Here is an 18,678-nt window from a genome sequence, read left to right as displayed (position 1 = left end):
CGTTTCGCTATGTTAATACGTTGGATATACATTAACTTAGCGGAATTGAGTTACTTTTAAATCTACGCTATTTTGTAGGTAATTTAGTAAACAAAATCCGCAAAATTGCAGATTCACAGATTCCAGGCTCAAAAACTCATAGATTAAACTCCGTTCTTGAACGTAACGCATATCGTTTATATCGAACTCAGCATAAAATTTTAAAAAATGCTGAAAATTCCGTCTGCTTAAAATTTTGAAATAAGTAAGTGAGACGCATCTAAAATATTCACCCCCCTCAAATTTGGCAACCAGTGTTAGCGATGATTCAATCCAACTACCATAAATTACACTAGCCACAAAATCTTGAAGTTTAGTAACACATATTTTTGATTTCAATATTGTGGAGTTTGGCTACAAAGTTATAGAAATGCGTTACCGTTTATGAACGTAACTCAATTTCATAAAATTGGAGTGCGGAAAACCATTTTTGACGCATCCAGACTCCAAATGGTGTAACATAAATTTCGCAATTTAGCGTCACCGAATTCTAAGAGGGCAAAATGCGCCAAATCCCACTCAAGTCTGCCTTTGTAGGGAGCAATGGTAGGGACCAATTGCCAAAACGAAAACTTGAAGGAAGCCTAAAAATAAACCTGAATGGAGCTTTGTTTTCACGTGTGTTTGTGTGTGTGTGTGTGTATGTTTGTGTGGGGTTTTTAAGGCTTCTCTGTGTTTTTGTCATTCAAATTGTACTACACTTATTTTTTAGAATACAAAGGAGAGTTTTCGTTTTTGGCTGCAGATAACGGATGGCATACTGTTTGGTTTCAAAAGGTACAAGTAATTTTCTGCAATTCATATAGTTTGCTTTATATGATATTCCCACCCTTTTCTCTGGCAGCATTTAAAGATGTTTTTGCATGTTTTTGAACGATACGTTGGCACATTTCGCGCTACACAGACTCGCAAGAGCCATCTCTTGATTTTTCTATTAAAAATCTACTAAGCTTTGTTGAACATTTAATAATGAAGATAGAATCTTTATTTAACTAGTTAGTAATTTTAGATGTAATAATAAAAAAATTAAGGATCACTCTGTGGCGTGATGAAATATATTATCTACTTTTCTTCCGTTTCAGTATTTAACAATTGTGATAATATTGTTTTCGCTGGTACATTCATTCCCGTTTACTTTTTTTGTCTTATTTTAAATTGACTTAAATGTATAACTTTGCAGCTATATAACCTTTAAATGATTGCCGTGTTCAGAAAACGTTATTGGAAATATCGTCTTGTGGCATCTCGCATGCTAACCATTCAAGTTTGACCGGGTTGTGCTGTATTTATTGTGATACAAATTTATTTTACAATTTTGCTTAATATCGGCATTGATGCTCATCTTTATCGGATGATTAATAATAGCTCAGAAGCAGACTGTTCAGTTTTCTAGCATTAAAGATGTGAATCATGAAGAGCAGCTCCTGCATTGTTTCCTCGACCTCATTTTATGTCCACTCCTTCTTTTACTCTAGAAGTATTTGAAGTCTAGACAGGAGCTGCTTGTTTTGGTGAGTTTAAATCTGGCTCATAGTATAAAAAAATATCGACATTAATTAAAACTCATCTTACACTCAAAGTTAATATGGTGACCAGGACTGACTCCCCTCATATTAGAAAAGTTTTTTGGAATCTCATTTATGTGTTAAACTTGGCACAATATGATCGATCATGACATTCATTATGCCCCTAAAACAATAAGTTGACTAAAAATTTAGATTCTGGAATATAATGCTATCATGATCAAAACGAATCCAGTCTTGGATTTTCGGCACTCAAAAAAATAAGCTGCACAGTAGATTCTAAAGTAGGCACGTTTCTTGTCAACAGTTTTATGAGAAAGTTTCCTGACGAGGCGTAATAGACGACGTTTCTTGGCAATGGTTTTATGAAAGCTTTAACTTCACCATTTATTTGTCCCGAACTTTGTCGAACCTTGTTAGAAGGTTGAGAGAGAACAACTTCATGTAGATCGTGCATAACATAAGCTTGACATAGCTCAGCAATAAATTGTACTTGTTCACCTTATACCTGGCTAGAGAGATGAAGCCTTCCGAAAAAAGGAAAGTCTTGAGAACGGGTTATAAGATATGCCCAAATTCAACTTAAGGTTTTTAAGTATAATGTGTGGCACACAAAGAAAATAAGTGATGTTGATTCGAATAGTGTTTTTGCTTTAGTGTTTTGTGAAGCAATTAATATTCGTCTCTTTCTTGTGATCTGCACCTCAACTGTCAGTCTATAGAATTGGTCGAAGTCTGGACAGTAGCTGCTTATTTTGGTGACTTTGATACTGACTCCTAATATAAAAACTATCGAAGTTAATGACGGCTTTAGAAAACATTCTTGTCTTAGATATGTCACTGCACATTCGAAATTATAAATCTCTGAAACCTTGCTATTTGCATCACAGACTAGCGTCCCTACGAAATGGAACATAAACTAGGATGACACAATTTCCACAAAATTGCTTTTTATGTGAAATATGACAAATTTTGTCACCCTATTCCTCATTTCAGCTTAAGCATGTGAGCGCGATTATGGTAAACGAAAAAAATCTATTTGACGTTGATTTCGCTGTAGCGGAACTACTTCATCTTCAAATCTAGTTGTAATTGCCACTCAAATCCGATAAATGAATTTAGGATTTAAAAAAATTGTTTTATATTAACTGTGAGACACTTTCAAATTTTCGCAAATTCATCAAACTACAAACGTCTCTCATCATACTTTATAAATAAAATTAGACTGTTAACAATAAATACTTCAGTAGTTTAAGAGTTTGACCTAAAAAATCTCTGGGGGAAATTTGAAACAACCACTGATCTGTCTTCGTACAGAGGGATTTTTCAAAAATTAAAAATTACTTTTCGCTTTTCAAAATCGGAAAATTTGCAGAAATCAATTTACTCATTCTACACCAAAAACCGATATTTTTTAGCCTACCCCAATTTGTTCTCTCAGCTTTACAGGGTGGTCTTCTTGAGTTGGCTCTGCAGAGTTTTAAAGTTATTATAGCAGTTTTATCGAAATATTGAGAAATATTTTTTTAAAAAAATAAATATGCCTGATTTAAAAACTATAACTTAAAAAATTGAATTATTTCTTCATTTGTTTTTGCATTTATTTGGTAACTTATGTAAATATATGTTATATCAGGAAATGTACAATGCACAAAAATTTTATTCATAACGCACATTGTATAACTGTGCGCTATGTTTTTTGAATACTCCGGCACTGTCGTCTGAGACTGTTGTTTTGCAAGCATCTTTGGTACTTGAAATTGGGTTAATAGCTACAAAAGTTATTTTAGTTAACTGCTTATTTTTGGATTTTATGGGACGGAACGTGTGAAAATTGAGTACCACAAACTGTAGGATATCTTAATTTTAGATTGTGGAATCTGAGGGACATATTTTGACATATTTTGTCACCAAATTCCACAAATTTGACAAATCCGCGATTTTGTGAAATTTGATGGCAAAAATGGAATCAATTTCTTATCAATTCTTTTTTAACCAGATTTCACTTTTCAAGCGAATTTGCAAGTTTTAAGACATACTTTTTGTGAAAAACGGTGGGTGAAACTGTCCGAATGGTCTATCCTAATTTGGTGGGAGCACATGTCTGCAAAGTCTATACTGCCCAAATTTAACTTCCGAATTTTTGAATCTTTAGACATTATTACCTTAGGCGTATCAAAATTTTAAACTAGTTCACAATTTGCATCAATATTTTCTATCAAAATATATTAAATAATTTTGCTGCAATTCTAAAAAATGTATGTCCTTGTGTCATGTCTAGACTATATGCAGTCTATTTTTCTTTGATTGGGTACTTTTGATCTTAGAGCACAGATTTGAGTCAAACTTTTTCTTCTTTTCAATTCTGCGCCCTCTGTTTTCTTCCGCCGCCCTCTGTATCTACGCTTCATTCCACTAACGGCCTCATTTTTTTCATATAAAAAATTAGTCTCATAACCACGGGATGGACCCTACTGTCCAATTGCACAGCAAAAATAGTCAGACAGATAGACTGAGAAGGTTATGTGTTGGTTGTTACGGTAACTACAGGAAAAAAGGTGGTATACAGAAACAGTTATGTACATTTCATGATGATGGCTGTTGTGTGTGTATATAGTTATAATATATAAATGGGCATTATTATTATTAGTTGTATTATCATTACCACAGCTCAGTATGAGCATTATTCCCTTAGGGTTAACTTTAATATCCCAAATTAGGAACTAGATCCCCCAAAAAAGGAAGTAAGGAGCAGGACACAAAGGACATCCAATACACACATGCAAGTTACGGTCTGGTGGTATATTAAAATACATTTACTTAGTTCCCACTTATTCTACACATTGCTTCGAAAGAAAAATAGAGAGCAAAAATCACATACGTAATTATACTTTAAGCTTTGAAACTCCTACTGAAAAATAATCAAAAATTCAAACTAGTTTTTAATTTGCTTTAAAGAGTACGCTTTTTGTCTAGATATTGCGTAAACACTAAAACCTAATTAAAAATGATTCAAGAGAAGCAAAATAATAAAACAATTTACTTATATAAAACGCAAAATGGAAAAATTTTTATTCACCATGACAAAAATAATTTGGACCGATTATTAGTTTGTGATTAAAAAGCTGCAGTTTACTGTTACAAAGAGATACTGAATCCCCTTAGACAAGCTAATCTTTTATTGTCTTTTCTGAAATGTAGAGATTATTATAATCCAATTTAGAGGGAAATCAATAGTTTTCAATTCCCTCGTCTGCAAAAAAGAGACAATTGTGCTTAGAACAAATCTTTAGTAATTATCTTCTGATGCGAAACAAATCTTCTTGAGTTTATTCAGAAATTTCCTTTTCTAATTTTAACTCACACAAAAAATTGTAATATAAGATCAAATTTCGGTTTTTATGCTAGCAAATAAACTTGCAGTTGTTATAGGTTTTAATTTCCGAATTTGAACTAGAATCTGAGCAGTCAATTTGGACAGGTTTACAGACGGAGTGTGTAAAATATGTTGATTACTCGCTGAATTCGATCTCGCCTGGTTATAAACAGTTATAACAGCTCGGTGTGTTAAACTGCTAGATATGGGATCAGTTATCTGAGAGGGACCATTAAATTTGTACACGGTGCTGAAAAGATCTGAAGAAATTCCCGTCGTTTTATGGGAAATTTATTATCCATCATTAATTCGATGCAATCTTAATACACGCTATCAACGCATGCGTCTATTTTGTCTCATTTTACCTTCTTTGAATTTGTTGAATGTGACTGAAAATCTTTAAGATGGTTTTTCTCTAATTATTTCTGACATGCTGTACAATTTAGCCGATTACTGCAATTAGCCAAAAAGTCAACAAAAAGATTTTTTTTTCGTTGAGATTAATTTAAAAAGACTTAAATAGTCAATTTAACTTTTAATCTTCTTTTCCAACACCTATGGTTGTGATTCCACACTTCTCCCAACTAAGATCCAATCTCAAAAAAGTATCTCTGAAAATGAAAAGAGATAAACTCTAGAGTGATTTTTATTTGCGGTTAAGACATATCTTACTAATCGGTTGGTCAGGTACGAACAGTTTCTAGAATACTATAAATGTTGCCAATCAAACCATTACTATTTTGGTAGTTGAAATGGTTAAAAGAGGAGTTGGGCAACGAGTAGGGTGTGCTTTTCTGTTAAAGTTTTTCACATCTCCAAGTTTTTTCGTAGGAATGACAAGAGTTATTGTATTGAATTACTTTCGCCAACAATTTGGCTCAAGTAAAATAGTATAAAAATTTTTAAAAAGTTGTACTCGATCCGTAGTCGCTGCAAAATTGCATCACAGTTTGTTTTTTAATCGAAATTGAGATGTTCGTGAACAATCAGTTTATGATAAAAGCTTCGAATCAAGTCGTATTTTTTCGCAAGATCAATTTTCTGCTCTCACATGCAATTAGTTTAATGTTCAGAAGGCATCACTCAACAAACTGAATTTTCCAATTTCCGAATAGTATCAACAATCCAGACAGAGAGAGAGAGAGAGAGAGAGAGAGAGAGAGAGAGAGAGAGAGAGAGAGAGAGAGAGAGAGAGAGAGAGAGAGAGAGAGAGAGAGAGAGAAAGTTTATGAATTTCAGAACTATTAATTTGTTTCATGTTTCAGAAAAAATAACCAGTACACTCGACAAAACTTCTAGGTGCTTTGATTGCCGAACACAGTTCACGAAAAGTCAAGACTGTGAAGCCATTCGTTCTTTCAAAACCAAAATTTACATAAAAATTTGATTACTCATGTAACAAGTAATGCTAAAGTTAATTTTACCTTTTTTCAAGTTCAATAACTTTTTCAACGTCTTGTTCTGTTTTTCTGCCTTTTTCTAGGTCCATGAAGAAATGTGTTTTGTCAAAAACTTTCTAAAGCAGGGCACATCATATATTTTTCTATGAAAGCGTCTGTTTTGATGCAAAAACCTCATTTAAGTTACCCTGAGCCATGATTTTGAGCCATGATTTTTGCAAAAGGCTACATTTATAGTTCAGACGTTTTAAATTAGATAACCCAAAAGGACTTTTTTGGAAGAATATGATCAGTTTTTGTGAAGAATTTTGGAATGTTGTGAACGATTCTTAATCAGATAGTTTTTTGTTGGTCATACATTAGATTTTGTTCTCCAAAGATCTTGCTGAATGTGCTATCGTTTGCTTTTTCCAGCGAAGAACTTGTTTTGTTTTTTTCTGAAAACAAAAGCAATGCAGAAAATAGTAAATCGCCCAGTTCGTACATTTTCGTTTTTCTGAACTTAATTGGTAGCAGTGAACAAAGAACAGCAAAATGTTTTCTTTCTTAATACTTTGGTGACTCCTTGCCTTATTATTGGCCGTCTTTCGTTCTGAGTTGGCAATTTTCGAAAAAGGCGCCTAATTATTTTTTACTGCCATAAACCCATATTCCTGCCTTTTCGTTTCTCCGCCAGAATTTCGTTCATGTCCTTTAAGAAACGTTTTCGGGTTAAGTTCAACTTCTCATCTAAACTTAGTTATTCTAGGTCGAATTTTTAATAAAGTGTCTTCTAATTTCTGCATAGTAAATGATTCAGTGCTGGTAACTGGGTTGTACTGGTAAGAGCGCTGGGAAAACATTACAAGTCATCTTCATTACTGAAGCGGCATTTGCAGAATAATTTTTACTAATTAGCGTTTGTTTCTTGCTGATTTTTTAAAAACTGATATGGGGCTGAAGAAAAGCGCAGAGAAAGTCCGACTTGTACTGCTCTCTCCCATATATCAAGATTGTAAAACGGATGCTGCTAACTAATCTGAGTAAATTTAATCACCTATAAAGAACTTAATATCCAGCGCGCGCATCAGGATAAACGACCAGATAAGAATATGGAAAGATTTATGGAAAGGGTTGATTTGGGTATAAAGGTTTGGCTTTTACACTTTTGCAGAACGCCTCTTTTTCTGTAACTTAAGTGTTGTACTAAATTCAATAAATTTTCTTGTATTTTTTCTTCAAATTGCTTCAAGGTGAATAAGAAGATTGCATAGTTTTACGTGTCTGTCACGAGATTGCTCGTTCTCTGTATGTTATAGACCGATCTGTCATCAAATTGTAGACAGTGTTTAGTGCTTAAGCTGCTTATTTTATAGTTATTTAATGTTTTATTTAAACGAAACATAAACAACACAAACGCTCTTGTTATTTTTTGCATCACAGAATAAAAATCACATTTGGAGTTATTGCAGATTTATCGAATAAAAAAGAGAAAAGTAAGTAGTTTAACGTTTGTATTCTCATAAGATCTTCCTTCGTTAGTTGAAAACCCTTCCTTAGTTGAAACCATCGGTTGTCGCGAAAGATCACTGCAATAAACGCACTTTAAATTTCATGATGTGCACTCAATTTGATTTTGATTGAGTCAGAATGAATTTACGGAATGGAATCAAATTCATCATTTGGATCTGTTCAATTTTGGATGCTGTTCATTTGGATACTTTACTCAATTTTAACATGTTCTTTAGATTTATGCAGATAATTTCGTCAAAATACAAAGAAAAAATAAAAATTGCGATTATTTGAGATTTTGCCGTTCAAGATATAACGTAGATTTCTAAAAAAAATATAGACAAAAAATAAATGTTTCAAATCCTGTGGCAAATCTATAGCGATATTTACGATCCAAAATATTTACGATGGGGAAGTTTGATAAAAAATCAGCAGTTCAGACGGTTTTTGAATGGAGCATAGTCTTACCTTTAGAATTTTGTCTACCAAAATTTTGGCTTTTGAATGCAAAAACGATACTTTCAGACTTGATCTCGCACTCTTATGGTACATAATTTTAACTGCTTTTTTTCAACTAATTTTTTTACCCATTAGTTTAAAGTCATTCTAAAAAGTCTTCATCCAAAAGTTTACGCCAAAATGAGTCTCAAGCCCAGCGTCCTTCGCAGAAAATAACCGCCAGCTGACTAATTTTGCTCCTACTGCAATCTCTGTTTTCTGCTTTGTCATTACAGGCGTCTACCGTTACCAAATTTTTGAGTAAACTTACTCGTTTTTATTACCAGATTTCACTTTTCCTATGTTGGTAATTGTGAGTATCGAACATACTTACAAACATGCTGACGAAAAAGTGGTGTCCTATATGGAAACTCCAGCCAGTGTTTTTGACCTTTAAAGTGGAAGTTGAAAAGTGAAAACTGCTTTCCAACTCAAAATGTGTCTCAAAGCGCGTTCCGCAAAGCAATTTGCGGCAGAAAAATTGCAATAGATTCCCTCATTATAGTAATTTTAAAACATGAAATCGTAAAATTGAGTGGCAAAAAGATTCATAGTTCTTATGGTTTAACTTAGATATCCCAAAATGACTTATTGTAAGAATATGATGAATTTTCTTGAAGAATTTTTCGATTTTTGTGAACTATTCTTAATTGGACAGTTTTTTTTATTATCATATATTAGATTTTTTTCCAAAGAACTTGCTGAATGTGCTTTCGTTTGTTTTCACCAGCCACAAACATGTTTTGTTTTCCATCTGAAAACAAAAACAATAAAGAAAATATTAACTTTCCCTCTTCCTTCATTTCTTAATCGCAAAATGTTGTCTGTCTTAATACTTTGTTGACTCCTTGCTTTATGATTGATCGTCTTTCGTTTCACTGCAATGATACCATATTGCTCATTTTTTTGTTTCTACGCCAGAATTTTCTTCATTTCCTAATAGAAACGTTTTTGGATTAAGTTCAACTTCTCAAATTTAAAAATTTTAATAAACAGTGTCTTTTTCTTTCTGCATAGTAAAAGATTCAGTGCTGGTAACTAGGTTGTGCTGGTAGAAATGCTGGGAAAACATTACAAGCCATCTTCATACTGAATCGGCATTCATATAAAAATTCTTACTGAATACCGCTTGTTTCTATCGTTTTTTTTTACTGATATGGGCTGAAGAAATGCAAAAAGAAGGTACGACTTGCACTGATCTGTCCCACATAACAAGATTGTAAAACGGATGCTGCTAACTAATCTGAGTAAATTTACTCGCCTATAAAGAACTTAATATCCAGCGCGCGCATCAGGATAAACGAAACTTATGAGCATAGAGTTTTATTTTCTTTTCACTTTGATCAATTGGTTAGCGCTTGAAAACATCCTATCAGCAGATCAAAGCAACCTTGGACCAGATAAGAATATGGAATTTTATATGAAAATGGCTGATTTGGATATAAAGGCCTTTAAACTTTTGCATACGCCTTTTTTTCTGTAACTTAAGTGTTGGCACTAAATTCTAATAGAGTTTTCTTGTAATGTTTCTTTAATTTGCTAAATTGCTTCAAAGTGAATAAGATGATTGGATAGTTTTACGTGTCTGTCACGAAAGCGTTTGTTTTCTGTATGTTATAGACCGCTCTGCCATCAATAGTAGACACTGCATAGGTCGCCTATTTGACAGCTATTTATTTTTTCATTGAAACATACGCAACACGAACGCTCGTGTTTTTTTCTGCGTCACATAAAGTCTACATTTGGAGACATTGCAAATTTATTGGACAAAAAGAGAAAAATAAGTGAATTAACACTAGCATTCTCGTAAGATCTTACAACTCTTCCTTAGTTGAACTACGTGAATTGACGCAAAAGATCACTGGAGAAAACGCATATTTATATTCATTCTGTTGCATTCACTTTGATTTTGATTGAGTCAAAACGAGTTTGAGGAGTGTAATCAAATTCATCATTTGGATCTGATCCCCAATTTATATATAAATATATATATATATATATATATAAATATATATATATATATATATATATATATATATATGCTGATTCTTTCTACAAAATAAAAAAAAAATTAAATGCCTCTGGTAAATCCGATTTAAATTTTCGGAAATTCGAGAATTTATCATTCAGGAAATAACGTGGTATTTATTTCATTGTGGCAAGCCTATTTCTACAAATAAAAAAACAATTTTTAGGGTGGGGGAGTTTGAATAACAATCAGCAGTTGGGACTGTTTTTGACTGGAGAACAGACCTACATTAAGAGTTTTGCCTAGACAAATTTTGGCTTTTTAATGCAAAAACGATGCTTTCAGACTTGATCTAGCACTATCATGGTGCATAATTGTAGCAGTTTTTTTCAAGTATTTCTTCAACTCTTTTTTTTAATTCTAAAAAGTCTGCTTCTGAAAGTTTACGCCCACATTAGTCTGAAAACCAGCATCATTCGCAGAACACAAACGTCAGTTGATTAATTTTCCTCTTACTGCAGTTTGTGCTTTGTCGTTACGGGTGTCTACCTTACACAAATATTTGAGTAAATTTACTAGTTTTTGTTACCTGATTTAATTTTCTTTCGTTAATACATAGTGCTTTTGGACCATACTAACAAATTTTGCTGACGAAAAGCTTTTGCTCTATATGGAAATTCCAGTCAAGGTTTTTCCACTTTTAAACTGAACGTTGAAAATTGAAAACTGTTTTCCACCGCAAGGACCGAAGTTTGTTCCGCAAAGAATTGTGCGGCAGATTAATTTCAGTATAATCACGCATTTTAGTAATAATAAAACCTTAATTTTAAAATTGAGCGACAAAAGAATTAAAAGGATTAAAATTTTGTGAAATAATTTTCATTATCTTATCCAATTTTTATTATCTTATTTTAATTTTAAGGATTTGTAGAAATTTTTCATTGTAAGGCTTTTAATAGGTTTAATAGCTTTTAATTTAAGCTCTTTCCGTGTTGAACGGAAATCGGCACCGGAAAGCGCCAACCATTTTGTTTGTAAGTAGTTTTTTTCGGTACCGGTAGACGCTCGTACTGGTTTAAATAACCATAGTTTTACTTGTTGATTCAACGAGTTCCTCATTTTACTAATTTTCATTTTGATGTGAAAAGCTGTGTTTGCTAAAATCTTTGAAAAAAAACAAACGTTCAAAAGATAACTGGAGCTGGTTGTATGGTCCTTAAAAGTAATTCCTAGTCCAACATCGTTTTAAGAGAAATTTCTTCAAAAATCCTCCCATCGCCGCCCCACTCTAATATCGTTCACAGAGATTACCCCAATTCTTACACCCTTTAACACCCTCAGCAGATCCTCTCATGCATCAAATGGAGAAACCTTGAGAATTTTCCTTCGAGGAGCAGGCTATATCTAGTCTTTTTAAGGACGATGAGAAAACTATAGTAGCCAAGAAAACTCTATACTAGCCAAGCCCTCTTGATGCTCAACTGTGATGCTCATCGAATAGTAAATACAGAGTAAACAGAGTCAACATATTTCTGAACAGTACAGTTTCTTAGAACTCAGTATACATTTCTGTTGTTACCTCATTGTTTCTTTATACATGAGAAAAGGACTGGCGTTCTCTTGCAGCGCTTACTTTTTATGCATTTGATTAATGCAGTTAAAAACAAATAAGGAAACAAAATTTAGATTTTTAGTGTAAATAAATGGGATAAAAGTTGGCACATATACGTATACAAATTTTTCAAAGAAGAAAATTGTTTCAAAAATGAGTAAGTTCGTTTATTTCTGGTACAGACTTTCGGAACGCGGTTCAACCCTCAGAAGTTGAAGCTCTTGTATAAAGTCCGAGGAACGAAATTTATTTTATTGCCGTATAAATATTAAATTGTTGATTTATAGGTTTTCTTTTGATTCATTTTCTAAACAATTTCATGATATAATATTTGTCCAATTAGTAGCGTGCATCTTCCCATTAAGATGCTATTAACAAGTGCAGAAACAATAAACAACGCTGTGTAAATTGAAAAAGCTCGATTTTCAGTTTTGTTCTTTTCTTCTTCATGTGTTAAGCCTTAGCTGCCAATTATAGCTTAAGAGTGAGCCTACCTTGGAAACAACCCTGTACATTAAATGCACGCAGATTAATCTTACCCTGGATCCTGCCCTTTCAGTCGACAAGCAGTTGTTTATCATAAAACTCGTCTGTCAAGCGTACTAATTGACATGATCAGTCTCTGATTCAGCTCTGAGAACCATTCTGTATCACTCTGATCTCAATTTTTATTCCCACAGGAGTATATGCAGAGAAAGATATTCCACGATAGACTGGCCGGTGCAAATCAAGTTCTCATTATTGTTTATTGTCTACAGTTTAGAAATTGTCGATTCAGACCATATATAAAACAAACTTCCAAGTTCTTGACAGCAATGGGTACACTTTTTTGAAGTTTTAGTTATTAGTGAATTCCAATCTTGCAAGTTGATTCAAAACTTGCGAGTTCTTCAAATAATTTTGTAAGATGTAAACATTGTAAGACTACGGGACATCGATAAGACTACGGGACAGCACATAAAATAAAATAAACAAAGAAAAAAATTGTTTTAAAACAAAAACGGAATCTAATTTTAAAAGCACTTAGTAACAAAGCCGAAATACCATCAGATAAAAACATAACTACACAATTTCACCTGTCACAACCAGAAAGCCGATTGGTCAATTTTTTAATGGAACTAGGTTACAATTCGACAAAATTGAGGAAAAAAAGAAAAAGGGGCAAAGTCCAAAAATCCTTGAATTTTTTGAAACCATATAATTTCAAAGGTCATAAAAACCATTAGCTTTTATCTTTAAAAAATCTAGATAAACTTACCTATAACTTATAAAAAACCACTGAAAGCTGTCTGCGGTGAGCGTGAGTCAAAGGACAGAACTACAAAAAAGGAACAAAGATAAGGAAATACTCAAATATTTACAAACAATTTACGAAAACACAAAGTTTTGAAGACATTGAAATCATCATCAGCTATTGCCTGAAAATTATAGTTCAATTCAGTTATTATTTAGTAAGAATAAAACTAAAACCTTTGAACATACGAAAAGGAAATATAAATACTAAACACTCGTATATATTTTTTTTATTAAAGCTCATATTGTCAAAAGATATCAGTTGTCACACAAAAAACAAAAAAGCTGAAGGTTTTCTTTACAATAAAGCTGATTAGACCTCCTTTTATTGAAGATAAGTTACAAGTTGATCAAAAAGAATAACAAAAGGTCAAACCGCAAAAATGTCCTGAAACTTTTACAAACGAATAAAATAAAAAAATAACAGGATTACCTCTCTACTTATGGTAATGAAAAAAACATTCGCAAATCAATTTGAAGTTAATGAGAACTGTCAATTCTAGGAAAAATTCTTACGACTACGAAAGAAGCAACAAGCACATGCGAAAATCAGAAACTCAAAAACAATGCAATAAAAATCGCCGAAACCAATAAAGAAAACTAGCTATTCAGAGAAAATGTTTTTATATGCCCATATATTTTTTCTGGTCATCAATGGGATCTGTAAATAGTGTGATAATATGACTTGAAAAAACACTAACTAATATAAACGAATATTAAATATTAACACTACTTTTGTGGAAAATTGGAGTAGCTAAGCCATTAAAAGTATTATCTCTCAAGGGAAAGCAAAAATTTTTATCAGTTACGACCTTATAAGAAGTCAAGTAGCTATTGAGAGTTTTCCTTAATAAGATGAAATCTTACAAATCCAAAAAGGACAACATTTACAGGCAAAAACCATAAATTCAAAAATTACGAACAAATATACAGAAATCAAAATTTTTTAAAATGAAAATTTAACAAGCAAAATTATTTTTGTTTCAGTCGAATTAAAATGGGTTGTGTAATCAGTGCAATCGGCCCTCAAATTCACAGAAAAATGTTTAAAAAAGGTAAAGCTCTTTCAAAATTTTCTTTTTTCATCAAAGCGTTTTCAACCAGATAACAGCTATTAGTTAGATGTCAACGCAATGTATTAGATATTTTTACAAAGCCCTGATTAGAAATCCAAATGGACGTCCAATTAATGACAATAAGTGATAGGAGAAACGAAAATCCGGTAAGAGCTTGCAAAACTCGCCTAATAAATTACGAAAATACAATGTCGATACCAAAATAACCATGAGCTATTACCTGAATACAAAATAGATGTTCGTTAGGTCTCGTCTGAACAACGTCAATGGGAGTTATCATAAATGCAATTTCGATATCAAAATGACTTTTCTGTAATTGACATGCAATAAAAACAATAAGTTCTTAAGAGGTTTTAAAACTGCGCTTTTATACATTTCGAATCTTTTCTTTGTGAAACTCCGCAATGTGACTAAAACGATTTTTTTTCGCTCGTCTATTTAAAACACGTAATTGTCCTTAATTTTGTGTAAAATATAATTTTGATACAGAAAATTGGTTAAAAGATCTTAAATTCAACAAAATTGACGCTAAAATCAAGTCAACTAATTATTTAATTGAAGGGCTTTCTTATGATACCACTCACAACTCTCTACGATGAATTTATCGATCGGCCGAAATTGACTGAACAAAAAAAATCAGTTGCGCATATAGTTTCTCCCCTTCTAAGTGGGGTCTGAACAAAAAACTATTTTTGGAACAGTTCGTGTCTGGCCAATATCAAACCAACAAGATTTCACTATTTTGAACCACTTTGCCTTTTCGAGTTATTGGTTTTTGTTTGAATTTTTGTCTTGAAACAAGAGATCAAAAAACGTCTCCTGGGGCAACGAAATCTACCCTTATCTTTTGATACTCAGTCGTTAAGCATTTAGTCAACCTCATTATCAAAATTAAAAAAACGCTCTTGTTTTTCTAAAACCAAGCGTGCTCTATCTTTTTTACAATATAAAAATTGTGGATTTTATGCATTGGAGCCCTCACATAATTTGTGTGATTTTTTGGCCATTCAGCTAAATCGTTTTTTCGCAACAAAGGTTAATTGAGATATGAACAGAAGAGGCGTATTCACTCTAATTCACATTTTAAATACAACAATTATTTAAACAATTTTCCACTCTTAAAAGCGTTTGCCTATTTTGGTAAATTCCTAAATGGTATTACAGCATGACTGATTTTCAGGATAACCAAGTGCGCAAAATGAAAACTGTTTGAAGAGGAATCGCAAAGAAATGGCGAAAAAGTGAGCACCGACAAAATTATGACCGTCAATTGTAACCCACAACTGAAAATAGCAGCCACCTTTTTGCGAGAGAGCAAAAGAGCGGAATGGAACAATTGAAAATTTAAGACACATAACACTAGAAAAGAAGAACGGGAAAAACGTCACAGCGCTACTAAAAATCTCACCCCAATTTTTGTTCGCCCGCAGCAACGTGTCGACTTTCTGTGAAGTGGGTGAAAGAATTGAATGATTTGGAGCGGACAATCTATTCACGTGCGTAAAAGTGGTGGTAGCATTGGGGGTGATTGTTACAGTCTTTAGCTGAAGAGCTCTGCGTTTTATTGTCACTTTGACAGTGCAGGTTAGAATTTTAAATCAAATTTTTATGGAGGGGTTTTTGATAGATCGCAGGAAAGGATATTTCTCCTTTAGTGGTCTTTGGAATTCCGGGGCTAAATTAGCGGCTAAATTTTATGGGCGCCAAATTTATGATTACTTGTTTTTTACAGCTTGCAGACATAAGAACTGTGCAGTTGCTAAACTGGTTTCAAGGTGTCACTATACTTGTAAAGTCACTACTCCGCCGTAAATCAACTCATTTCTTAAATACTTTCACAAAATCGATTGGATGGACACCTCAATATCTGCAAAATCTTTATCCACTATACGAAAAAGTGATATTCACACAAAATCAGTGTCTAGCTGCTGTTTGCATAAAGCTTTTCATGCCCTCTCCACAGCTCCTATTTTTTATGTTTTTTAAAAAATATTTTCTGATAAGTAAATGATGCAGCTCTATGAAATCGAGGCTTCAGTCTACTTCAAGTAATGCGTTGGGGTCGTAATAAAAGCAAAAAAAATAAAAATGTAGGAAACTATTTGTTCCGGCCCACTTTACTGGAGGAGGAACTATATGTTCAGCTGGTTGTTTGCTCAGTATATTTCAGCCGATCGATATATTCGTCGTAGAGTGTTGTAAGTGGTATCAGAATATTAAAAGTGTTTTTGAGTTTGGTTTTTCCCCAGGCAGCTGTCGAGGTTTAAAATTTTGTTTAAAACATTTGATTGATGTCCATTGTTCATATTAGCATATTCGGAAAATGTTGCTCAATTTTTTTGCAAGTTTCACTAAGATTAAATTTGTTAACGATTAGTGTTATTATTTTTTCCTATGAACACAGAGAAAGGTTGTTGAATTGATTTTCTTCCTTCAAAATTTTATCAAAAATGGCACCAAATATAGTTTTTTGGCCAAATTTGTTCAAATTATCCGGAAACATATACTTGAAAATTGGTGAAACAATTGCAAATAAGTTCTAACGAGGGCTAATTGTTTTACTTCTCCTTCCTATGAAAGTGTTACGGAACTAACATTTTGCCGGTTTTTCGTCAACGTAAAACAATCATTATCCAAAACGCATTGTTTTTTGTGGTATATTGAAATCTTTCACGCGGAATCGTCTTTTTCGGTTTGAACAATTATTTGTTATTAGTGAACGCGCAAAAATTGTCAGGCTACTTTTGGCCTCATCGTGGCTTCTCACAGCCAATTATCATGATTTTATGGGTGCAATGTCTTTTTGAAAATTTAATTTAGCTTTTTTGTTTTTCTTTTTATGTTAATTACTAACCCGAATAGCTGCCTGTCAATGGTAAATTTTTGCGACCTCATTTTAGAGTAAGTATTGGGCCAAATATTTGTGTATTAATTTTTAGAAGAATAATTCAAAGTTTTTATGGCTTCCACAAAATATTTTTGTAAACTTTAATCATTATCTTGTGTTTTGCCCGCATTTGTCATTTTGCAGTCTAATTACTGGTTATCAGTAATATAGGATCCATTTGCCTTCCGAAATTGTTTTTGGTAAACCTATATTATGCCTTCAGTTGATACCTAATAGCTCTTAGGTCTTTGAATATTTTTGTTTCGAGAAAATTTGAGTTAAATTTTATTCTTTTTTTCAATTTAAGTCAATTTTTTATTTGTCTTATTAAACAAAAGATGCATCTTCTTTCTAGAGATTGAAAATTTGATCTTTCTTGTTGTTATATATATATATATATATATATATATATATATATATATATATAAATATTTTCATTGCTTCATACCACGAGTGTCCGAATTTTTTAAACTGTAGTAAATTTTTCTGCATTTGAAATTGGTTTTGTTCGTTTGTCAGATGACCTCCTTAACAACAGGTCCCGTTGATTTTGCAGATGAACACATAGACCATATATTGACAGGTCTCTATTGCGTCCTTTCAAATTAAAGTATTTGCGGATTTAGTTAATAGTGATGGTTCCAATGACTTTGAGATAAATTGTTTTGAAAAAATTGATCTACTTTTAGACCTCTCCTATTTTTTCATCTATTAGACCGCTTGTAACTCATTCTCATTGACGACATGTCCTATTCATATTTTGGCGAAGCTATTATTAATCCTTTCATTGGTTTTTGAATGCAACTGGTGTCTTTATGGCTTTAAAACTATGTGATTTCAGAAAACAACTTTGAAAAATACAACAATGCCTGTGGTTATTTGTTGTATTTTTCGCGCAATCTCCTCCAAAAGGAGGGCCTAATAAAGTTCAGATGCACACAATAAACAATCAAAATTTTTAAATTGATAGCTTATGATGATAATGGCTTCAACAATTTGCAATGGCTTCAACAAGTTACAAGCTACTCAATCTAAATGTTTTAGTTGAATGTATTTGAAATTATGACATTTGAAATTTTGAGCTTTAAAAAACATTATTCAGTTTTGGATCTTTGCCGTTTTTAAATCTTATCTCTGGCAACTTGTAGCATAGTCTCAAAAACACTGGTTGCATTTTCTTTTTACCTAAATAATTTTAATCTCATAACTTGTTTATTTTAATTCATGCTCTTGAGGCTGTGATTCATCAAGTTTTCATAAAGAAACTTGTAATTTCTAGATATTCGTCTATTTTGAATTTCTTTTGTGGGTTTTCTTGTTACATTACTACAATATTAACTGTGCCCATTAGTACAAGTATGTATATTAACTGTTCCCAAGATTAGAACAATTGAAAATATGTACTGACTTTATTTAACAAGTTTTGGTTTAAAGGCTTGACAACCTTTTCTCCTAAGTGAAATTGAATTTTTATTTTGTAGCCACCTTTTCAAAACATTTTTTTCAAATAGGTG

The 18,678-nt window shown here is 32.6% G+C and overlaps 1 protein-coding gene across 8 annotated transcripts in view; it reads left to right on the top strand.

The window, feature by feature from the left end:
• LOC142342810 (sodium/potassium/calcium exchanger 5-like) overlaps positions 1–18,678 on the top strand; it is a 108,611-nt gene that overhangs the window by 34,440 nt on the left and 55,493 nt on the right. For 5 of the 8 annotated variants that reach the window (XM_075394393.1, XM_075394397.1, XM_075394394.1 and 2 more), the window contains exon 2: positions 15,458–15,861. The exons of 2 other annotated variants lie outside the window; for them this stretch is intronic. The gene's annotated coding sequence lies outside the window, so the exon portion shown is untranslated. Of the gene's footprint in view, positions 1–14,185; positions 14,257–15,457; positions 15,862–18,678 lie in introns of those variants that run through there. One more of the 8 variants, XM_075394395.1, reaches the window with a different exon arrangement.

This window comes from Convolutriloba macropyga, chromosome 7 (genome assembly GCF_964194025.1).
Source record: "Convolutriloba macropyga chromosome 7, txConMacr16.3, whole genome shotgun sequence".
Classification (NCBI taxonomy): domain Eukaryota; kingdom Metazoa; phylum Xenacoelomorpha; order Acoela; family Convolutidae; genus Convolutriloba; species Convolutriloba macropyga.
Note: the sequence above shows the minus strand (reverse complement) of the source record. Positions and strands in the feature narration are given on the sequence as shown.